Raw genomic sequence first — 25512 nt, 5'->3', positions numbered from 1 at the left:
CAGCTGGGAAGATCTCCTGGAGAAGGAAACGGCAACCCACTCCAGTATCCTTGCCTGGAGAATTCTACGCCGGAGAAGCCTGGCAGGCTACAGTCCACGGAGTCGCAAAGAGAGGACATGACTGAGTCCACACGCACCCCTAGATGAATGAGAAAGACACTTCCAAGGAAGACTCAAGCTTGAGTGTCAGGCCTCCGTAAGCATCATGGCGGTGATGACTGCGGCTAATCAGGGAAAGCGGCCTCCTTTCTGAGGTCAAGTTGGACCTTTCCTACATGTTTAGGATGAGACTGTATAAAGGTTGTTTAAGGGATACTCATAAATCATAATCTAAAGTAAAATTATAACATGCTTGTGGACAGTATAATATACTACATACAATATATTCTGTGGACAAAGACACGGAATGAATGACAATACATTCATTGAACTGAAATGAATGTATGATTGAAACCTCGCTGCGATGATTGAAACCTCGCTGAATTCAGAGAAAGGCTCCGATGCCTGATTTCAAACTACAGTGACGTTCTCAAAGCTCTGGACTTGACCCTCAGCTATGACACTCAAGACAATATCTAACCCGATCAATGAAACATGGGTAAGAAAAAGGATAGCATGATATTCTTATTTCCACAGAACGCTGAACTGTGAAAAATAATTCATATTTTACCCAAATGCATTCCAAGAAAGACCTCAGGAAGTTGGTAAACTAGTCAAATAGAAGATAGAATTCAGCTGCAATAGAGTTCTGAATTTACACAGGAAAAAAATGACCGAAAAAACCATGGAACAGTGGGAAACTTTTCAACAGCAGCACAAATTTTGTCTTTCCACGTGAGCACGAAGCGCTTCCCCCTAAGCAGTGCATGTGGGATCCCCAGATCACACGCCCTTACTCACACCGAAGCTAGAGTTGCCTGCCAGGTCTGGCTCTGAGATTTCAGCACGAAACATCCTTCGAAACCTCGGCGTTGTCAGCCACGCCCGCGCAGAGAAGAACCGGCCTCACCACTCTCAGTCTGACGGCCTCCTGCGTTTTGCAACTCTCGTTCTGGTGTACAGACACATTTAGGGTGTTCTGTCTTCTCGATGAGTTACATAATGTCCTGGTCTGCCTCTGGTAATCTTCACTGTTGCTCTGAAGTCTGCTTTATCTGATATTGGTACAGCCTCTCTTGCTTTCTTTTGATTAATATTTGTGTGGTATGTTTTTCCAGGCTTTAATTACTTTTAACCTACATACATCCTTACAGTCAAAGTGAAGCTCTTATATACAACATATAGTTGGGTGTGTATTTATCTCCTCTGTCAGCCTCTGTTAATTTCTGTATTTGGACTATTTCCATTTGGTATAATTTTGGTGCATCATGGATTAAGTCTGGAGTTGGGGCATAGAGATGTTTTCTGTTGGTTTCCTCTCCACTTTTATCTTCTTTTTCCTGACTTCCTGATGTTTTCCAGAATTCCATTTAAATGTATCAATACTTTTTTTTTTTTTTTTGACCACACCACAAGGCCTACGGGATCAAGTTCCCCCACCAGGGACTGAACCCCGGGCCCTCAGCAGTGAGAGCACCGAGTCCCACCCGATGGACTCCAAGGAGTTCCCTATCGAGACTATTTTAAAGGTATCAATTGCCACCAGTTTTTAGTGGTCGTATTAAATTAGATGCATAAGCCATCACGGTCTACAGTGTTGACGCTTGACTCGTTCGAGTGAGCTGTAGAAAGCTAACTGCTTATCGTCCCCGTTCACGACCGTTTTACACATTTCATATACTCTAGAAAACTGGAGAATCGCATCAAACATGGTTTTAATTTTTCTTCCAGCCATCAAACGTAATTTGGAAAACTAAAAAGGACCAGCGAGGGTGGGAGGGAGGCTCAAGAAGAGGGGATCTGTGTGCACAGGGCTGACTCATGCTGTCTTTACAGCAGAAACTAACGCAACATTGTAAAGCAATTATACTCCAGTTAAAAGAATAAATAAAATGGGAAAAAGCTAGAAGGAAAGTCCGTGGCGCTCAGCCTTCTTCTGACCCTGCTGTGTGTTCCCTTCCTTCCTGATACTCCCGTTTCTGCTTCTAACCTTCCCTTTCTGTTTCAAGAAGTCTCTCGGTTACTTCTGCAGCTGGCAACGTATTCTCTTAGTTTCCCTTCGTCTGAACATATCTTGATTTGCCTGAAAGACGTTTGCTGGGTATAGAATTCAGTATTGATGGCTTTTTTTTTTTTTTTGGACCGTCATGGTTTTTGGAGAAATTCACTTGCAGATTTTTTCCCACATAGATACGGTGTCCTTTATCTCTCATTGCTTTCAAGATTTTTTAATTTTTAGTTTTCAGGGTTTTACTTCAGACACACACAAACCATGCATCTTGCCGTGGATTTCTTTGGGTTTATTCTGTTAGGGGTTTCCTTGGCTTTATTCTGTTAGGGGTTTCCTTGGCTTCTCGAACCTGTAGGCTGATGTGTTTTGCCGAATCAGGAAAGGTTTGAGCCATGTTTCTTTGAGCACTTCTTCAGGCCCAGCTTCCTCCTCCTTTCCTCCTGGGACTTCAAAGACACCTCTGTTAGACCTTCCAGGATTATCTTCCGGGTGTCCAGTCCATTCTCTCTGCTTTCCAGACTGAGGAATCTGTCTCCTTCTAGCTCCAAGTTTACAGACTCTGTTCTTGGCCTTCTCCATTCCTATTTAGCCCATCCACTGGATTTTATCGTCATATTTTGCAGTTCTAAGGTTCTCACTTGGTTTGTGTGCCTTCTACATTTTGCTGAGACTTCTATGTTCTCAGTTGTTTCAGGCACATTTTCAACTGCTTACTGGAGCATTTTTCATCACTTAAACCCACTGCAGATGATTGCAACATGTGTATTATTTCGCTGACTGTTGATTGTCCTTTGTCATTCAGGTTGGTATTTTCCTGGTTCTTGGAATGATTCGTGATTTTTTATTGTGTCCTGGACATTTTGCGTGTTATGTTATGAGTGTCTGGATCTTACTTCATCTTCTGTTTGTAGGAAGCCTCCCCTGCTGCTGGGGAGGGATTGAGGATGTAACCTTCTTACAGCACGTGCCACGCTCAGCCTCTACTGACCCCTCCAGTGTGGGGGAAGACCTCGTCACTGCTGAGCAGGGCTGGGGGTTTAGGCTCCCAACTAGACCTCCGTGGGGGCCTTCCCCAGCGGCTCAGTGGTGTGGAAGCTGTCTGCAAGGCAGGAGATGCGGGTTCAATTTCTGGGTCGGGAGAAGAATCTTGGATCTGGAAATGGCAACCCACTCCAGTATTCTTGCCTGGAGAATTCCATGGACAGAGGAGCCTGGTGGGCTACAGTCCACAGGGTCCCAGAGAGTCAGACCCGACTGAGTGCCCACTCACTCAGACCCCCACGGACCCTCCCTGGCCAGGGAGAGAGGGACACCCTAGTGCCGGCTCTTGCGTGCCTCCCGTTACTGCTGCCGGGAGAGAGGCTTGCTACCACTGGGTGTAGGTCCCGGCTCCCCACTCGGCCTTCTCTGATGCCCCTCAGTTGGGAAGGATGTCATCGCATAACAACTGAGCCCGAGTGGAAGTCCAGGCTCTCTAGTGAGCCTCTGTTATGGACAGAAGCCATCGTTTCTCTAGGCTATTTGGCAGGAGAATGATTATTACCTGGACGTCTTCTGTCTAGCTAAGCTGTGCTTTTCTTGGTCATTTGCCTAAAGAGGATTTTATCAAGGTTGATTTTGGGACAGGTATCTGTTCTCATGGGTGTCCCCAGGTCGTCATCTTCTCCAGCCCCCATTCCAGGGCAAAAGGGAAACCCGAAGAAGGCACTGCCATGGTGCTCCCCAGCCCCCAGGGTCTGCTTTTTCCCTCCACCTTTCAGACTCGTCTCACCTGTTTTATAAATAACATTCAGGGTTTTTAGCTATACTGATCGGGAGGAACAGAGAAAAGTGTAACTATTCCATCTTGTCCACGTCCACTGTTCATTTCCTCACTATAAAAACAACTGTTTTATCATTTATATGTTTCTCCCTAAACTTTATGTTATATAATTTTCCTGTCTTTGCAAGAGTTATCATATTGCGACTTGCCTTTTCAACTCGACATCACGAGTCTAAGATCCATCCACGCTGCTGCATTTGGCAATGGCGCCCTCATTTCTTGCTGTGTGATAGTCCATCCTGTAATATTACAGTAATATTACTGCTGTGTGACATCCATCCTGAATAGCACACAATTGACTCTGCATTTCCTGTGGATGGACATTTGGGTTACTTGTGGGTTCCTTGTGGTTATGAACAACGCCACCATGTACCCTCTTATACAAGGTTTCTGCTGCGCAGAGGCAAGAACGTCTCAGCAGTGGAATCGCTGTGAATGATGAAATTCAACACTTTTCACACTTCAGTTCAGTCGCTCAGGCGTGTCCGACTCTTTGCGACCCCATGGACTGCAGCACGCCAGGCCTCCCTGTCTATCACCAACTCCTGGAGCTCGCTCAAACTCATGTCCATTGAGCTGGTGATGCCATCCAACCATCTCATCCTCTGTCGCCCCCTTCTCCTCCCTCCTTCAAGCTTTCCCAGCATCAGGGTCTTTTCCAGTGAGTCAGTTCTTCCCATCAGGTGGCCAAAGGATTGGAGTTTCAGCTTCAGCATCAGTCCTTCCAATGAATATTCTCCTGAATATTTTCCTGATTTTCTTTAGGATGGACTGGTTGGATCTCCTTGCAGTCCAAGGGGCTCTCGAGAGTCTTCTCCAACACCACAGTTCAAAAGCATCAATTCTCCTGTGCTCAGCTTTCTTTATAGTCCAACTCTCACATCCATACACGACTACTGGAAAAACCACAGCCTTGACTAGACGGACCTTTGTTGGCACAGTAATGTCTCTGCTTTTTAATGTGCTGTCTGGGCTGGTCGTTTGAAAAGAACATGTTATCTAAAGCTTGCCGCTGGCCGCTAAGTATCGCTTACTGGACTCTGTCGTCTACTCCATCTCTCTGCTCTGTCTTCCGTGGTGTCAACTGTTTCCTAAGGCAAACGATTTCCTCCAGGGCCCCAAGGTGACAGCCGAAGCCTTCCCAGGGCTACACGGGCTTCCTCCTTCTGATCCAGAAGAAAAGAGAGAGGTTCAGCTCCAGCACCCCCAGGACTGCAGACCTCACGAGCATTAAACTCACCACATGGGCGGATTTGGGACAAGGCCTGGGAGGAGCAAGGCTACAGTAAGGTTGTGGCTGGTGGATAGCCACCTGGCTCCACGCACCAGTCAGGGGGCTTTCCAGTCTGGCCACACAAGCCCAGTGGTTCAAACTCACCCTCGGTCAGTACTCACAGACTTAGGAAAAAAAACTTACGGTTGCCGGGGCAAGGGATGGTTGGGGAGTTTGGGAAGGTCAGGCACACTCTGCTGTATTCAAAATGGGTAGCCAACAAGGCCCTTCCTGAGTTCCAGCACATGGAACTCTGCTCAAGGTTATGTGCCTGGCCGGAAGGGAGGGGAGTTTGGGGGAGAATGGATACATGCGTATGTCTGGCTGTTCACGTGAAACTACCACAATACTGTTAACTGGCTGTATCCCAATACACAATAAAATAAACAGTTTAAAGTCTGAAAAACAAAACAAAACCCTGCAGACAGTGTTGATAGGGACAAAGTATATAATTAAATAGTTAATCCCACTAGCAGACTGTAAGCAGAAATAACACAGGAGACCCCTGTAAGTTGCTGATTACTCGAAAAGGCAGGCTTGTTAAACCAGAAAACCAAGCAGGCAGCTTAGTAACGAAACCGCGCAGCAGAGGCATGAAGCATGCCCCCAAACAAGAACACGGCCGGTCGTGGCGTGAGACCTCCTGCCCAGGGAGCCCCGTGAGTTCACAATCCCTAGGACACGCCCTGAACACATCAAAGAAAGAGTAATTTATGGAAAGGTCACATTTTCAAGTCAAGACCCTCATCGTACTAAGACCTGAAATAATATTTCCATTGTGCCATGATAGTCCTGGCTTCACCATGTAGGGACGAGAAAACTCCACCACCCAGCCTGGAGGAGCTGATGATGGAGACGTTCTTCCCCAAATGAGGAAGAAAGTGGACCCCTCCCTCGCCCCGCTTTTCCTCTGATTAGAAACGTGGCCCACTGAGTTCTCGGGGTGGCAGCCTCTGGCCCCTGCTTGCAAGCCTCGAGTGAGCCGTGTGCTCAGTCACTCTGCTGTGTCCAGCTCTTTGCAACCTCATGGACTGCAGCCCACCAGGCTCCTCGGTCCGCGGGATTTCCCAGGCAAGAGTACTGGAGTGGGTTCGCCATCTGCTTCTCCAGGGGATCTTCCTGACCCAGGGATGGAAGCTGCACTGGCGGGTGGATTCTTGACCATTATGCGGTGGGCCAGGTGTCAAAATCTGGCCCACACCTGACCCTCAAGGGACGACTGAGGTCAGATAGCACAATGCAGGGAGTTTTAGCACAAGCCGGATAAACAGAAAACCCTTCAGCAAGGGAAGCGAGGATAAGCATTTCACTGAGTCATGCAAGGAGAGAGGGGCACGGGCGCCTGCTGCTTCTCCGGGAACACCCGAGTCGCAGTTACTGGAACCGAGGCTCCTGAGGGTGGTCACCATGGGGTGAGTCCGTTCATGCATCCCCTCTTCCTTTCTCACGGCAATGCACACTCCATCTCTCAGCACAAGACTGCCCAGGACAGAACACCGATTTTCCTATCTTTCAGACAGAAAGATACAGCTGCATATCAGAATAGGCGCCTCTATTTTGTCAGTCAGATGTAAATGGGGGTGTCATGCTACAGCTTCCAGGAAGGGTTCTCCTATGCGACTCATGGTTGCCCTTTGCCTCTTTTTCCCTTCCTCCTTCCTCCTGGCTGGAAAGCAAGCACAATGGCTGGAGCTCCAGCAGCCCTCCTAGCCCATGAGGTGACCTTGCAAATGGAAGCCTGTCACAGCTGCACGAGATAAGATGTAACAGGGCCCTTGGTGGGGAACATTCTACTAGCTCTGCACTGCTCACATGCAAACTTCTTGCACATGAAACAAGCTTCCGTCTTACATAAACCACGGCTACTTCTGTTGCTTAATCAAACCTCACCCCAACGCAACAGGTGTTTACTGAACCTACAAGTCTTGGTGGGGCCAAGGAAGTGGCATTTAAGCTGCATGCTGCTGGCCTGAATGAACCGCCATAATCAGTACTGACCTTCCACTCCGTCCTTTGTTAAAAAAAGATGTTGGATGATGACCCAGCAATCCCACTACTGGGCGTTTACTCTGAGAAAACTGTAATTCAAAAGGACACATGGGCCCTCAAAGTCCAGTGGAGTGCTAGTCACAACAGCCAGGACTTGGAAGCAAACTAAATGTCCATCAACAGATGAATGGGTAAAGATGTGTGCACGCGCACACACACACACGCACATGCACACGCAGACACAAGTGTGCACACGCAGACACAAGTGTGCACACGCACACGCACACGTATACACACGTGTGCGCGCACACACACGCACCCACGCACGCACACGCATGCACACATGCACGCGCTCGCACACACACACACATGCGCACACACACAAGCGTGCACACACATGCACACACATGCGCACGCACGCGCACACACACGCACGCACACACAAGCGTGCACACACATGCACACACGCGCGCACACGCACACAAGCGTGCACACACGCAGCACATACACACACGTGCACGCACGCGCACACACACAAGTGTGCACACACATGCACACGCGCGCACACACACAAGCGTGCACACACATGCACACACGCGCGCACACGCACATGCACACAAGCGTGCACACACGCACGCGCGCACAGGCACACACCCTGGACTGTTACTCAGCCATAAAAAGGGAGCGGAACCGACTCACTCGCAGAGACGCAGGGGGACCTAGAGCCTGCCATGCAGAGTGAAGTCAAGTCAGAAAGGAAAACACAAGCACTGCTCATCTATGCATACATTTGGCATCTAGAAAACTGGCGCCAGTGAGCCCGTTTTCAGGGCAGGAACAGAGACGCAGTCGTAGAGAAGAGACACGTGGGCCCGGCTCGGGGAGGAGCCGGCGGGAGGGGCTGAGAGTGTGGCAGCGGGACACGGAAACCACCGCGGGTAAAAATAGCAGCTCGTGGGGAGCTGCCGGCAGCCCCGGAAGCCCAGCTCGGCGCCCTGTGATGGCCAGGAGCGCGGGACGCGGATGCGGTGGGGGAGACCCAGAGGGAGGGAAGTATGCGCACACACAGCTGACCCCTCGGGGCGCAGCAGGAACTGAGGCAGCGCTGTCAGACAGTGTACCCCAATAAAAACCATGCATACGCCGCGCAGGCTTCAGGCTTCCGGACACCAGACTGCATGAAACCGACCCAAGCCTCAGCCCTCGGGAGGTATTCACCTCTAGTCACTCTGACTCTCAACTCTGGATCCCTAGCTCAGTCTTCTCAGGGCTCTTGAGACCAGAGACAGGGTGTCACTTACTGGGGAGGGGTAGACCCCGTTGGAGATTACTGTGTCAGTCACTGGGAAGGGGTAGACCCCGTTGGAGATTACTGAGGTACACACCAGTCTCTGAGGAATTTGATTCGTGCAGACTGACCCAGGCAACCATGAGCACCTTGACTAACATGCATTCACAGAACCTTCAGAGCTTCAGGGCAGTGCCGCCAGGGCATCGAAACATCTCCACCACACCCCAACCTCGATCCAACTTCAGGGGACACGACGATGGACACGCAGACTGCGGGGAAAATTGACCAATACTGGGCCCCTGCCTTAGAAAGCGCGCTTACTGATGCTTACGTTAAATGTTCAGATTATTACTTTCTTTTCTTGTGATTTGAACAGGTCTTTTATTTTTTAGTTTTCTAAAATATTTTACTTTGTATTGGGATATAGCTGGTTAACAAACAATGTTGTGACAGTCTCAGATGAACAGCAAATGGGCACAACTATATATAATATTATATTTAATCAATTAATTATATATTAATATATATTATTTATATAAAATAATATAAGTTTATATGAATAAATTATGTTTATATTATAATATAATTTGTATTATATTGTTTATTATATTATACATTATATATACAACTATATATATATAAACACACATATATATCCCCAGGGATCGAAGCCAGATCTCCAGCATTCCAGGCAGGTCCTCTACTGTCTGAGCTACCAGGGAAGCCCACACGGGTGTCCATTCTCACCTAAACCTCCCTCCGCCCAGGCTGCCACATAACGCAGCCAGAGTCTCCCATGCCATACAGTAGGCCCTTGTTGGTTGTCTGTTTTAAACACGGCAGTGTGTACACGGCCATCCTGACAGCCCCGGAACGACCCCCTGCCCCTCCTTCGCCCCAGCGACGGGAAGGTCGCTGGCTAAGTCCAGGAGCCTGTTTCTTCAGATTTCTGCTTTCGCTGCCTCGGTTCAGCACGGGCCTGACAGCGGCCGCCGAGAGAGCCGGGGCCGGTCTCAGAGGGGCAGGGCCAGCTGCTGCCCTTGGGATCGCGGGCAGCTCTCACCGGCTGCAGCGCCCGTCCCAGGAGCTTTCAGGGCATCTGCCTCGTAACCGCTCCCAGAGACGGAAACTGCTGTCTCCGAGTCGCGGACAAAGAGACGAGATGATACAGTCTGTAGCCCCTGGTCTTTTTCTACCTGTTTCGAAACGATTTATATCGCACTTCAAGAAGAAATCCTGTGTTAACAGTGGGCCTTCAGATTTTTAGACTAAACTATTCTGTAGCATGCTTTCGTGAGAAAAGGCAAGAGGAAAGCAAGACGTGCCTAGAGATAAGTGAAAACAACTCGAGACCTCTCGGACGCAGCAAGAGCAGTTCCAAGAGGGGAGTTTTTAGCCATACAAACTTACTTCAGGAAACAAGAAAAATTTCGAAGGAACCACCTAACCTTACACCCAAACGCAGAACTCACAAAGCTCACAGTGATAAAGGAAAGACGTCACGAGGACGAGAGCAGAGAGAAATGGAACAGAGACGGAGGAACGACAGAGAGAGCAGTGAGACCAAACGCTGGTTCTTCGAAATAACACACAAAGTGATAGACCTCTAGCCAGACTCATCAAGGGGAAGAAAGGGAAGGGGCTCCAATAATAAAAATTAGAAATCGAAAAGGAGAATTTACGAGGGACAGCACAGGAATACCAAGGATAAGAGACTACTGCAAGCAACTATATGCCGATAAAATGCACAACCTGGGAGAAACGGACGAATCCTTAAAGGTGCCAGCTTCCCAGACTGAACCAGGAAGAACGAGGAATATGACCAGACCAGTTACAAGCACCGAAAGTAAACCTGTGGTTTAAGAACCTCCAACAAACACAAGTCCAGGGCCAAATGGCCTCACAGGTGAATTCTATCAAACATTTAGAGACGCGTTAACACCTATCCTTCTGAAACTCTTCAGAGGTCGCAGAGGAAGGAAACCTCCCAAACTCATTCTTTCAGACCGCCATCATCCTGATACAAAACCATACAAAGATACCACAAAGAAGAAAATTACAGGCCAGTATATCACTGATGAACACAGATGCAAAACTCCTCAACAAAACACTGACAGTTCGTATTCAGCAGTACAGTGAAAGGGTCGTACACCAGGACTGAGTGGGATTTATCCCAGCATGCAAGGATTTTTCCATACACATAAATCAACCAATGTGGTATAGCACATCTCATCAACAAACGTAAGAGCAAAAACTGTACAATTATCTCAACAGATGCAGAAAAACTTTCGACAAAATGCAATACCCATCTAGGATAAAATCTCCAGAAATTTGCCGTAGGGGAACCTACCTCAACATAATAAACGCCACATATGACAAACCCACAGCAAGCGTCAACCAGAAAGCTGGACAGCTACACGTGAAAAAAGAGAGAGGAGGACGTGGCCGCCATGCCACGTGCTCCCTGATCAGGGGTGGAGTCTGCGCCCTGCGGTGGAACTGTGGTGTCCTGGACGCCGGGCAGCTGTCAGTTTCCCAAAATTAGAACATTCGCTAACACCGTACACGAAAATGAACTCAAAATGGATGAGAGGCCTAAATATAAGACGGACACTATAGAAGTCTTAGAGGAAAACATAGGCAGAACACTCTTTTACATAAATCATAGCAACATCTTTTGGGATGCACTCCCTTGTGACTCAGCTGGTAAAGAATCCGCCTGCAATGAGGGAGATCTGGGTTCAGTCCTTGGGTTGGGAAGATTCCCCTGGAGAAGGGAAAGGCTACCCATTCCAGCATTCTGGCCTAGAGAATTCCATGGACTGTACATGGGGTCGCAGAGTCGGACACGACTGAGCAACTTTGACTTCACCTCCACAGTAATGAAAATAAAAACAGAAGTAAACAAATGGGGCCGAATCAAACTTAAAAGCCTTCGCAAGCAAAGGAAAGCATAAACAAAAAGATAACCCCACAAAATGGGAGACATTATTTGCAAAGTAACCAACAAGGGATTGATTTCCAAGATATAAAACAGCTCAAGCAGCTCGGTATCAAAAAGAAACAAAGAAAACCCACAAACAACCCAATCAAAAAGGGGTGGAGGATCTAAACAGACTTTTCTCCAAAGAAGACATGCAGATGGCTGAAAAGCACATGGAAAGATGCTAAGTTTCACTAATCACCAGAGACACTAAAATTAAAGTGATTGCAAATTAGAACTGCAGTGAGGCATACCTCACCCTGGTCAGAATGGCCATCATTATAAAGCCTAGAAGCAATAAATGCTAGAGATGGTCTGGAGAAAAGGGAACCGTCCTAGACTGCTGGTGGGAATAGAAATTGATTTAGCCACTATGGAGAACAGTATGCAGTTGCCTTAAAAAAAGAAAAAAATCTAACTAAAAATAGAGCTTCCATACAATCCAGCAGTCCCACTCCTGGACATGCATCCAGAGGAAACCACAGTTCAGAAAAGATACATGCACCCTAGTGCTCTCTGCAGCGCCTCTTACAGTGCCCAAGACATGGAAGCCGCCTAAGTGCCCACCAGCAGAGTAGTTAAGGAAGACGCGGTGTGTACACACACACACACACACACACACACACACACACACAGCGTGGAACACTGCTCTGCCATAAACAGGCATGAAATCACGCCATTCGCAGCAACACGGCTGGACCCAGAGTTGATCATTCTAAGTGGAGGAAGTCAGAGACAAACATATGTCATCACTTAAATGTGGAATCTAAAACCACGATGCAAGGAGTGCCATGAGGCGGGCCAACCTACAGCCTGTTATACACAGCGGAGTAAGTCAGAGAGAGAAAACATACCGTATCTTAACCCGTAAATATGGAATCCAGAAAGATGGTCCTGATGAACCTATTTGCAGGCAGCAATGGAGACGCAGACCCAGAGAACAGAAGGGAGGGGTAGGAAGGAGAGGGTGGGACAGACGGAGAGAGTAACGTGGAAACTTACACGATTCATGTGGACACTAGACCGCCGGTGGGAATCTGCTGTGTGGCTCAGGGAACTCCAACGGGGGCTCTGCAGCAACTTAGAGCGGTGGGGTGGGGTGGGAGGCGGGAGGGAGGCGCAAGAGGGCGGGGACGAGCATATACCTGGCCGATCCGTGCTGTGCGGCGGAAACCAGCGCAGTATTGTAATCATCCTTCAGTTAAAAATAAAAATTTTTAAAGATGATACAAATGAGCTTATTTACAAAACAGAAACAGACTCACAGACCTGGAAAATAAAGTTATGGTGGCCAAAGGGGGAAGGCGGTGGGGAGGAATGAATTAGGAGGTTGGGACTGACGCGCACACGCTGAGTCTATGAAACGGTTCCTCAACAAGGGCCTGTGATGCAGCTCAGGGAACCCACTCCGCATTCTGTACTGACCCATATGGGAAGAACTCGGAAACAGAGAAGACATGTGCATACGTGTGACCGGACGTCCTATATGCGCCTGGAAATCACACGACATTGTGAATCAGCTACGAAAAATGTGTCAGTCGCTCAGCCGTGTCTGATCTGCAGCGTCATGGACGGCAGCTCAGCAGGCTCCTCTGTCCATGGGATTCTCCAGGCAAGAATACCGGAGTGGGCTGCCGTGCCCTTCTGCAGGGGACCTTCCTGACCCAGGGATCAAACTCGGGTCTCCTGAATTGCTGGCAGACTCTTTACCATCTGAGCCACTAGGGAAGCCAGATGAGCTATCAGTTCAGCCCAGTCGCTCAGTCGTGTCCGACTCTGTGCGGCCCCGTGAACCGCAGCACGCCAGGCCTCCCTGTCCATCACCCACTCCCGGAGTTCACTCAGACTCACGTCCATCGAGTCGGTGATGCCACTCAGCCATCTCATCCTCTGTCATCCCCTTCTCCTCCTGCCCCCAATCCCTCCCAGCATCAGAGTCTTTTCCAGTGAGTCAACTCTTCGCATGAGGTGGCCAAAGTACTGGAGTTTCAGCTTTAGCATTATTCCTTCCAAAGAACACCCAGGACTGATCTCCTTTAGAATGGGCTGGTTGGATTTGCTTGCAGTCCAAATAAACTATACCCCAATAAAAAATAAAAACAATCACAAGCAAAACAATTTCCTTATTTTTAAATTAAAACATTAAAGAGAAAGAGCTAAGTGCGTGAAATGGAGGCTCTCTTGGGGCCTGAGCTAACTGGGATCCAGTCACTTGTTCCGTGTTTCTGTATCCCTTTCAGAGTCTGGGCTAGGCCTCTAGCCTAGGCCTCTAACTTAGGAAAACAGGATCCCAGTCATCTAAATGGTCTGAGGCAGCCCTCCTTCTGGGGATCTGGCCTGTTTAATGTTTAAAAACTATGGACATTCTCCAACCCACCCACACACAGGCCTTCAACAAACTCGGCCAAACAAACGAAAAGTAATCCAGGGTTACAGGGCCACTGTGGGGAACTTTTGATCTCCCCAGACCTGCTTTTCTTAAGATTAAATTGAAGGACTTGAAAATTAAATAACGTGAACGGGGTATTTCTCTTCAGTGGTATCTGGAGGCTTCCAAATGTGCACAAAACTCTAAAATGGCCTCTTTGCAAGATTCCGTTACTAAATTGGCCCAAATAACGGAAACACTAGAAGAGAGGGCTTCCCTGGTGGCTTCGCGGTAAAGAACCTGACCCCTGGTCCAGGCTGACCCCACGCGCCGCGGAGCAGCTGAGCCCGAGGGCCACGGCGGCCGAGCCTGTGCCCGGGAGCCCGTGCTTCGCAACGAGAGGAGCCGCGGCAACAGGAAGCCCGCACCCCAGCGGCGCGCAGCCCCACTCACCGCAGCCAGAGCGAAGGCCGCGCGGCAGTGAGGCCCAGCACAGCCGATGACAGGCACACACACACAGAAGTGCTTAAAACCAGGAGAGGGCAGGACGGCTCCTGAGCCCCCAACTCCTCATGTTCCCTTCCCCCAAGTTCTTTCTCCCGGGGTCCAGCCTGTGTGTCTTCCTCTTGTCCCAGACTCCACCAGGCGGCCACCAGTCCACCCCGACACCAACCTCCTGCCCCCTGTGCCCTGCACCCACCTCTGAGCCCACCCTCGCTCTCTGCCCTTCTGAACCCACTAGAACCTGCCATTTTAAAGGTAAACCCTCTGAATTTCCGAATAAATCTCTGATTGTTTATATTTGCACTAAGACTGCACAGCAAGCTGTTGTTAGCTTGTTTTCTTTAAGGTTTTAAGGTCACGTTTATTGAAGTAGAATTTACATTCAGTAAAACTCTCTGTGAAGTTTGACAAACGCAATCATCGCCATAATCTCAGTATAGAACAGCTGTGTAGTTCAGTTCAGTTCAGTTCAGTTCAATTCAGTCGCTCAGTCGTGTCTGACTCTTTGTGACCCCATGGACCACACCACGCCAGCCCTCCCAGTCCATCACCAACTCCCAGAGTTTACTCAAACTCATGTCCATTGAGTTGGTGATGCCATCCAACCATCTCATCCTCTGTTGTCCCCTTCTCCTCCTGCCCTCAATCTTTCCCAGCATCAGGGTCTTTTCCAAGGAGTCAGTTCTTTGCATCAGGTGGCCAAAGTATTCGAGTTTCAGCTTCAGCATCCGTCCTTCCAATGAATATGCAGGACTGATTTCCTCTGTAGCCCCCCTACCTAAAACCCTATGCAACAAACTCCCCCCTGAACCTTAGGAATTCACTGATGTGTTTTCTGTCAAAGGGGACACACTTAATCACCAAAATGATCTATTATAGAAAAAAATTGTAAGCATCACAACCGAAGTTTTTCGAAGGATTCTTGGAAACGTACAATCTTTAGAATAGTCAAAGGAACGGGATTTAAAAATAACCTTTTTAAAGTAAAGCAGCTGACAAAGTTGTCTTAAAGATAGTTGTACAACCGCTAGTCTAGTTACTGTGTGGAGCTTCAGGCTGGGGTGGCTGGCAGAAAGACTATTTTAAATAATGGAATGGAACTCTACAGGGGCAGATACATGCTCTCACAGTAAGTGGCTCCCCTCCTGCCGCCGTGAAAAGGACAAAGAAAGCAAATGCCTCTGTTCTGTGCATATCAGCTGTCACGTGTTCAACTCCACTTTATCTCCTGAAAAGCTTCTTTCAAGCATCAGTCCTGAAGTCTGTCAGCCTCTTGAGCTGGACAGAGCTGAGCCACACGCTGTGGCCAAAAGCGCAAGCTGTGGTTCAGGATTTTCCAAAAGCACCAGAAGACCCCCACAGACGTGCTGATGAATTTAAGGGGGTCATTCAGACCCCCTCGCTGGGTTTTCAGATTTGTATCAGTTGATTCACACGCTTGTGGGTGAAAGTCAGGCTCAGCGATGGACGGAGTTGGCTCAGTGGCAACACCCCAAAAGGGATTTAGAGACACAAGCCTTGTTTTGGGGGGAGATGTGGAAACCCCGGCAGAGAGGTCCACCGCAGTCACCACGGCCTTTCCCGAGCCTGTCGCCTGGGACAAAATTCCAGCTTGTGTGCAGAGGTGTGATGGGTCAGTGTGTGATGATCACAGTCGGCTTCGAATCTTGCAAACCCCAGTCTCCCTGTGGAAGCTTTGAATTCTGTGTTCACACGCCAAACAAGCGCCTTCTCCTGGTGAAAAGGACGAGGAGGGAACAGGAGGCTCGTCCACCCCGCGTGGCAGATCAGCTCACTCGCACCTTCGGCGGTTCAGCATCAGCCAAGAAGAGACATAAAAAGCCCCAATTTTCAGGACTTCCCTGCTGATCCGGTGGCTAAGATTTCATACTCCCGATTCGAGGGGCCTGGGTTTGACCCCCAGTCAGGGAACTAGATCCCGCAGGACGTAACAAAGACCGGCAGGGCCAAACAAATTAATAGATTTTGGTGGGGGGGGTCAAATCCTCAGTTTTCAGCTGCAACAAGTGGAGGCCCCTGAACAAAATCAAAGCGGAGGCTGGCTATTGCTGGAACTGGATTCCAGATTTTTCTCTCACGGTCAAGACCCTGCATGTTTCACTAAAAAATGACCAACTCAATTCTATGGGGAGAACAGGAGGACATAGCCTTTAAAGCCTTGAAGGGAAGTGTAATGAGCCCTTCTGCCCTTGGGCATCCCAGGGATCAATGTCCTTTTTTCCCTTCTGTGAGCAGGAAAGAAGGAAGTGCTCTTGGGGTTCTCCCCCTAAAGCACGGGTCTCCCCATCAGCCCGCGGGGTACCGAAGCCAGACCTTTTCGCCCAAGAGTCCCCTTCCTGCTTTAAAGCCATTCCCCCGCCAGCCGCCCGAGGAAACAGTTATGGATTTGCCTGTGACCACGCTCACATGTCACGTGGCGGGATCCCCTCTAAAACCTCGCCATGCACGTCTCTCTGCTAGCTGTCTCCCCTCTTACGAAATTCTTTTATTAACCACTTCTCATATAACTTTCTCTCCTTTTTATAACCTCAATCCCGCTCCCCTCCTACAGTGCCCCCACAGCTGCTAACACTGACGGATGCCTCCTAACACCCACCCCCACGACCTTTAAGAAGCTTCTGAGTAGTGCTGACATCTCACGGCTTACTGACGATTCTTCAAGAGAATAAGGAAGACGCTGCCCTGGCTCTTCGGTACCGTGCCTTTCGGTCTACTTAAAACAACGCCCTTGCTTCGGTTACTCTAGCCCAGTGGGAATCCCACGTGGGGCAGCTGGAAGAGAACCTTCCTGCCAACGCAGAAGTCTCAAGGGACGCAGCTTCAGTCCCTGGGTCAGGAAGATCCCCTGGAGGAGGGCATGGCAACCCACTCCAGTGTTCTTGCCTGGAGAATCCCATGGACAGAGGAGCCTGGTGGGCTACAGTCCACGGGGTCACACAGAGTCGAACACGACTAAGCGACTGAGGATGCACGCGCGCTTCTACTGTTCCAGGACACTTCAAGGCTTGGCAGCCGATTTTATCCAGCCTCCCCAACCTCGTGCACATAAATACGCTCTGGTTGTGGTGGGTATGTTTTCTCATGGTCTGAAGGCTTCCTTTAGGGATAAGCTACTGCTTCTGCTGTGGCCCAGGTCCAGGTGGCGACCACTCCCACCCAGGGAACCTCTCTTGAAACTGAGTCACCGGGGAACTCACTTTCCCAGCCAAACACTACAGCACGTCTGCGCTGTTTGAGTGGTTCCGTGGCGCTTTCACTGTGTCTCATCCTCGGTCCTCTGGGCTGGTCGAATGCAGCAACTACATCAGTTCGTTCAGTTGCTCAGGCGTGCCCAGCTCTTTGCGACCCCATAAACTGCAGCACGCCAGGCCTCCCTGTCCATCACCAACTCCCAGAGTTCACTCAAACTCAGATCCATCGAGTCAGTGATGCCATCCAGCCGTCTCATCCTCTGTCGTCCCCTTCTCCTCCTGCCCCCAATCCCTCCCAGCATCAGGGTCTTTTCCAATCAGTCAGCTCGTTACATCAGGTGGCCAAAGTATTGGAGCTTCAGGTTTAGCACCAGTCCTTCCAATGAACACCCAGGACTGATCTCCTTTAGAGTGGACTGGTTGGATCTCCTTGCAGTCCAAGGGACTCAAGAGTCTTCTCCAACACCACAGTTCAAAAGCATATAGTCCAACTTTCACATCCATACATGACCACTGGAAAAACCACAGCTTTGACTAGACGGACCTTGGTTGGCAAAGTAATGTCTCTGCTTTTCAATATGCCGTCTAGCTTGGACGTCTGTAGAGTCTGTGTGGCTAACAGCACAGCTGCTGGTCCTCCTGAATCCCAGGCCTTCCCCCTTTAGGGATCACAAACCCTCATCCTTTGACATCACCTCAAGACATCCTAGGCACTTTCTCCCATTTCATCCACAGCTGATAAATGGAGACATACATCTGTGTTGCAGAGGCTTAACTGCTTCTGTTAAAACAACCATGTGAGCCGGCCCTGGTGGAGCAGCGGATAAGCATCCACCTGTCAGTGCAGGAGGCGGGCTCAGTCCCGGGTCTGGGAGAACTCGCGTGCCACGGAGGAGCCGAGCCCATGCGCCATGGCTACTGACGCCTGCACGCGCCAGGGCCGGCGAGCCGCAACCACTGAGCCAGTGGGCCGCAAGTGCTGCAGCCCGCGGGCCGAGAGCCTGCCCTCCGCAAGGGAGAAGCCGTTGCCATGAGAAGCCCGCTCGCCGCAACTGGAGAGGCTCACACGCAGCAACCAAGACCCGCACAGCCTCAGATGAATTTTAAAAATACATAAATATAGTAGTGCGTACAAACATAAACCAGAATTTTTAAATAAAAAGTAGCAAAAAATAACCACGTGGAGCACTCTGCACAGTGAAATGAAAACCAATATTAACATCACACCTAGAACCTACGTCCCCAAGGACTGTGCCCAGCCCCGCTGGAAGGGCCCCACCAGGTGCCGTTGAATAACGTTTGTGCCGCCCCCTCCAGGGAGGGGGCGCCCGGGTCCGCAAGATGCACCTCACCTGCAGCAGGACCTGAGCCCCACGCGGACCTGCTTGCCGCCCAGCAGCCTGAGGACAGAGCCTGCAAGACCTGGGCAGTGGGCGTCAGAGGCCAACAGCTTTCCCAAGACACCCGACGAGGCCTGAAGGCCGCTCTCCCCACACTGTGTCTCACCTGTGTGCTCGTCACCCCCACAGAGGGACAAGGTTCCCATCCACACTGCCCAGCCCCTCACAGAAACCTTGCTGATGGCTAGATTAGCCGTCAGGAACCTCAGTCCATCCAGGACACCAGTGGCCCTTTGGTTCACCCTGTAAGCGACCTCCCAGGGGTTTCGGACGCTGTGGGCAGTCCAGGATATCCCACAGGTCCACTCTAAAGAGCCAGGGAGCTAAGCCCACTAAACTGACGACTTGCTTCAATTTGACCCTGCCCTGAGACGGGAAAACAAGGCCTTGACTACGTGACGAAAGTCGGGGTCTGGCTAAGTAACGCTCAGCCTCTGTGCCAGAAGTCCACAGACAGTGTCATTTGTGGGAGGGGCTGGTGTACCCCCCGCTTACGCCTTCATGGGTGGAAGTCTGGGGACGCCCCTCACGCTTGGAAAACGTCCTGCCTCGACAGCTGGAGGACACAGGGCACTGAAGGACACAGCCCTGCTGTGCCCGCTCCCCCCTGCGCAGCCGCAGGCCCTGCACGGAGCGCCGCCTTGTCGTGGGGAGCGGCTCGCACAACTCACTGACGCTGTGAGCCACGCCTCTGTGGAGGCGCTGATGCTGACGCTGAAGCTCCAACACTCTGGCCGCCTGATGCGGAGAGCAGACTCACCGGAAAAGACCCTGATGCTGGGAAAGGCTGAAGGCAGAAGGAAAAGGGCACAACAGACGATGACATGGCTGGATTGCATCACTGAAGAAAGCCTTCCTCAGCGAAGAAATAGAGGAAAACAACAGAATGGGAAGGACTAGAGATCTCTCCAAGAAAATTAGAGATACCAAGGGAACATTTCATGCAAAGATGGGCTCGATAAAGGACAGAAATGGTATGGACCTAACAGAAGCAGAAGATATTAAGAAGAGGTGGCAAGAATACACAGAAGAACTGTACAAAAAAGCTCTTCACGACCAAGATAATCACGACGGTGTGATCACTCACCTAGAGCCAGACATCCTGGAATGTGAAGTCAAGTGGGCCTTAGGAAGCATCACTACGAACAAAGCTAGTGGAGGTGATGGTATTCCAGTTGAGCTGTTTCAAATCCTGAAAGATGATGCTGTGAAAGTGCTGCACTCAATATGCCAGCAAATTGGGAAAACTCAGCAGTGGCCGCAGGACTGGAAAAGGTCAGTTTTCATTCCAATCCCAAAGAAAGGCAATGCCAAAGAATGCTCAAACTACCGCACAATTGCACTCATCTCACATGCTAGTAAAGTAATGCTCAAAATTCTCCAAGCCAGGCTTCAGCAATACGTGAACCGTGAACTTCCAGATGTTCAAGCTGGTTTTAGGAAAGGCACAGGAACCAGAGATCAAATTGCCAACATCTGCTGGATCATGGAAAAAGCAAGAGAGTTCCAGAAAACATCTATTTCTGCTTTATTGACTATGCCAAAGCCTTTGACTGTGTGGATCACAATAAACTGTGGAAAATTCTGAAAGAGATGGGAATACCAGACCACCTGACCTGCCTCTTGAGAAACCTATATGTAGGTCAGGAAGCAACAGTTAGAACTGGACATAGAAAAACAGACTGGTTCCAAATAGTAAAAGGAGTACGTCAAGGCTGTATATTGTCACCCTGCTTATTTAACTTCTATGCAGAGTACATCATGAGAAACGTTGGGCTGGGAGAAGCACAAGCTGGAATCAAGATTGCCAGGAGAAATATCAATCACCTCAGATATGCAGATGACACCACCCTTATGGCAGAAAGTGAAGAGGAACTAAAAAGCCTCTTGATGAAAGTGAAAGAGGAGAGTGAAAAATTGGCTTAAAGCTCAACATTCAGAAAATGAAGATCGTGGCATCTGGTCCCATCACTTCATGACAAATAGATGGGGAAACAGTGGAAACAGTGTCAGACTTTATTTTTGGGGGCTCCAAAATCACTGCAGATGGTGATTGCAGCCATGAAACTAAAAGATGCTTACTCCTTGGAAGGAAAGTTATGACCAACCTAGACAGCATATTAAAAAGCAGAGACATTACTTTGCTAACAAAGGTCCATCCAGTCAAGGCTATGGTTTTTCCAGTGGTCATGTATGGATGTGAGAGTTGGACTATAAAGAAAGCTGAGCACTGAAGAATTGATGCTTTTAAACTGTGGTGTTGGAGAAGACTCTTGAGAGTCCCTTGGGCTGCAAGGAGATCCAACCAGTCCATCCTAAAGGAAATCAGTCCTGGGTGTTCATTGGAAGGACTGATGTTGAAGCTGAAACTCCAATACTTTGGCCACCTGATGCGAAGAGCTGACTCACTTGAAAAGACCCTGATTCTGGGAAAGATTGAGGGCAGGAGGAGAAGGGGATGACAGAGGATGAGATGGTTGGATGGCATCACCGACTTGATGGACATGGGTTTGGGTGAACTCCGGGAGTTGGTGATGGACAGGGAGGCCTAGCATGCTGCGCTTCATGGGGTCCCAAAGAGTCGGACACGACTGAGCGACTGAACTGCACTGAACTGAACTGAGTCAATGGACATGAACTTGGGCAAACTGTGGGAAATGGTGATGGACAGGGAGGCCTGGCGTGCTGCAGTCCTCGGGGTCACAAAGAGTCGGACACGACTTAGCAGCTGAACAACGGCAACTGAACAGGCCGGCTCACAGGTCAGCCCTACTCCGCCTCTGCAGCCGCCTTCCAGAGAACTTCCAGGAGTTCTTCCGGCAGCAGTCACCTCATTCACCAGCCAAGTGGTATCACTGTTTTGCAAAAGCTGCCTGTGCGTAAATGCCTCTGGGGAAGCAGACACCCAGTTGCATAAAATAAAAGAGTAGGCACCCTGGTTACAGCAAATATCACCTGACGACCTGCGGTCTTTTCAGTTACAGTGAGCTCCCTACACACAAGCTTCCAAGTTGCAAACATTCAAAGATGTGAACGTGTATCTGATTGCAGCAAGGAGCTGGAATCAGCCTCAGGCATTGGAGTCTGCCCGCCCCCGTCCCCTACTGCAGACGACCCTTCAGCTCCACCATCCTCCACCTCCTGTCCCTCCCCCAGGTGGTAACTCTTCTTGCCTGTTCACCTGAGGCCAGCCCCCGTCCAGCTGTCGGGCTGTACTGCTGGACTTTTCAGGGCACGGTCCTGTGAGATTGAAAATGCCGTTCTTTCTTGTGTTTGCTATGTATGACTTGTGTGAAAAGTATTATAAACCTGTTTAGGGCAGTACTATATAGCTGATTGTGTTACGGGGTACCTAGGCTAGCCCCTCCCAACTCCCCGCCTTTTCCCTATAGAAGCAAGTTCCCTTCCTTATTCTCGGATTTGCCTGCCGTTCACCCTGGCTTACATATCCTGAATAGTAATCTCTCTGCCCTTCCCAGATAAACTTGCTTCTGCTGGTGAAATAGCTGCCTATCGTATTGCTAAAGTTGACAAGTTACATCAGCTATATTAAAATAGCAATGTATTAATTTGGCTGAATCAGCTTTCTTAAATGTCTCTTTACATTCTTTTACTTTTAACCTCCCTATATTTATATTTAAAGAGTGTTTTGTTAACAAAGAGTTGAGTCTTTGTTTCCTGTCAAGTGTAACAATCTCTGCCCTTTTCATTGGGGGCTTATTCCATTCACAGTTAAGTTTCCCAGGTGACGAGTCTAAGCCTCCCACCCTGCTGTTTGCTTTCCATGTGTCCTTTCTGATCCCCTATTCCTCCTTTTGAGACTCTTCAAGCTTTTTAGTGTGTTCCTCGTTATCTCCTCCGTTGGATTTTTAAAAATTAATTAATTTATTTGACTGCACGGGGTCTCTGTTGCAGCACGCAAGACCTTTGTTGTGGTCCATGAGCCTCTCTCTAGTGAGAGGGAAAGTCGCTCAGTTGTATCTGACTGTTTATATGGTCCACGGGATTCTCCAGGCCAAAATGCTGGAGTGGGCAGCCTTTCCCTTCTCCAGGGGTCTTTCCGACCCAGGGACTGAACTCCGGTCTCCCACACTGCAGGCGGATTCTTCACCAGCGGAGCCACATGGTGGCTCATCAACTCAGCTCTCCACAGCTTGTGGGGTCTTAGTTCCCCAACCAGGGATCAAACTCACATCCCCCGCGTCGGAAGAGGAGCTCTTCACCCTGGGCCACCAGGGAGGTGCCTCTTCTACTGGATTTAGTTACAACTCACGTTACACTGTCGTCTCTACCCTGGAGATTACGGCATGCGTCCTGAATTCATCACACTCCACCTCAGATATTCGAATTCTACCTGTGATATAAATCCCACCACATGCTGACTACTTGTCTTTAAATGCTCAGTAATTTTCCAATGTGGTTTTTAAACTCGTCTCTTATGTTTATATGGCCATTTATTTTTCCAGTGGTCCTGATTCCTTGGTGAATATATGGACTTCTAACCAGGGTCTTTTCTCTTCGTCCTGGAGAACTTTGGTAATTCTTACAGTGCAGGCCTTCCAGCCAGAATTTATTTCAGCTTTAATTTTGGGGAAAATGCCTTTATTCCCCTTCGTCTCTGAAGGGCGTTGACTGGATTCCGCATTCCGCGTCTTCCTTCTTCCCACGCTCTCCGGATGCCATTCGCGCGCCGTGCCCTTCGCCAGCCCTGGGGGGGCCGACATTCGGCTGCCGTTCCCCTACACGGGTGTCTTTTGACTGTTCCTCTGGATGCAATTTCTTGATTTTCTGCCTGCTCTCAAGACCCCTCTCTCCACTGCAATGTGCTCAGATGTGCCTTCTTGGTCTTTGTGAGTTTTCTGAGCGCAGGGGCCTCTTGGGATCCCTGGGCTAACTCATCAGTTTCAGGAAACACTCGCCCGTTGTTTCCTCAGCTGTCTCTCTGCTGTTGCTCCTGTTCCCTTCTGGAACGTCAGCTGTGCACACTTCATACACTCTGAGACGGTCCTACGGGCCCTCAGTACCCTGTTCCCGTGGCGTGACGGCTGTTCTTAATGAGGATACTCAGGATACGTGAACTAGGCCTTTTGGGGTTTTTACCGAATGCCCAGAAGGGATGTCCACCAAGGCCTCTGGCTAGGCTGGCTGGAATCCTCCAGCACTGTGTGACCTCTGAACCCTCTGCTCCCTGGGAGCTGCTGTCTCCTGGGCCTCATGGTGTCTCACCCTAAATGTGTCCAGCTGAGGGTCTGGCTGGGAACCTGGCAGGGAACCTTCTCTGATATTAAGGAACTCCCCTCCCTTCTGGCACCAGCCTGCGGATTACAGCGTCTCAGCAGCCACGCTCTCTGCTGTTTCCTCTGTCCAGGAAGCTGGTCGTCCTCACTGGACTGGACTTCCTGGGGCTGTGTTTGCACACCACCCCTCCAGCAAGAAACCGAGATAAACACGGAGGTCACCCTGAGGGCACCCCTTGGCTCGAGGATCATGGCCCCAAACTGCACTGCTGGGATTCCCTGGTGGCCCAGTGGCTAAGACTCCGTGCTTCCAACACAGGGGGCCTGGGTTCAATCCCCAGTCAGGAAACTAAGATCCCACGTGCTGCAATCGACCCCAAAGACGCCATGTGTGCAGCAAAGGGTCGGTGCAGCCGGGTGAACCAAGCCAAAGCAAAGCCCCACGAGCTGCCCACTTCCCGCCGGGCCCGCCCTGAGCACAGGTCCCAGCCTCCCCACCTTTCCCCACAGCCAGGGACAGGCAGTCCCATTCAGGCTGACATTCCATCCGACGCCCCTTCTCCTTTCATTCTGAGCCCTCCCCACGACTCAGGAATTACAGAATGGCCTTTGTTTGGAGGAAATCGACACTCAGCGAAAAGTCTCCAGAAAGGCCTCAAAATACGAAGGTTATATAATATGACACCAACAGGACAAAGGCTTCCAAGCGGAGGAGTGTATCCTGTTGAAGGCCTAATGCAGTGTGAGAAATAGCAGCCGGGAGAGCTGTTGGCTTGCGTTGCATTTTAACAAGGCAGAAACCCTCCGGACAACTTCACCCTAGTGGAGGAATGGCAATAACAGATCGCAATTCAAAGCAACTCTGCAGTTCAAAACAGAAAAACAGAAAATGCAGATCTGTTTCAGCGGGAGACTGAGAATGTGTGTGTGTGTGTGTGTGTGTGTGTGTGTGAGTGCGTGTGTGTGTATGTGCCTGCGTGTGTGTGTGTGTGTAATAGTCCCAGTCTACAGCTCAAGGTAAGGTTGGGGTTGAAAGTTTATCACAAAGAATCTATAAAATTGAAAGCAGTGAACATTTCGCAGCTTTAACAATTTGTTGTGCGCGATACTGGGGTTTCCCAGGCGGCTCAGCGGCTCACTGGCTCCACTTGGCAATGAAGGAGACCTGGGTTCGATCCCTGGGTCAGGAGGATCCCCTGGAGAAGGGGATGGCAATCCACTGCGGTATCCTGCCTGGAGAATCCCATGGACAGAGGAGCCTGGCGGGCTACAGCCCTCGGGGTCACAAAGAGTCAGACACGGCTGAGCACGCATGCAGGCAGG

This window comes from Capra hircus, chromosome 22 (genome assembly GCF_001704415.2).
Source record: "Capra hircus breed San Clemente chromosome 22, ASM170441v1, whole genome shotgun sequence".
NCBI classification, from domain to species: domain Eukaryota; kingdom Metazoa; phylum Chordata; class Mammalia; order Artiodactyla; family Bovidae; genus Capra; species Capra hircus.
The sequence above is the reverse complement of the archived record's forward strand: the minus strand, read 5'-3'. Positions refer to the sequence as shown.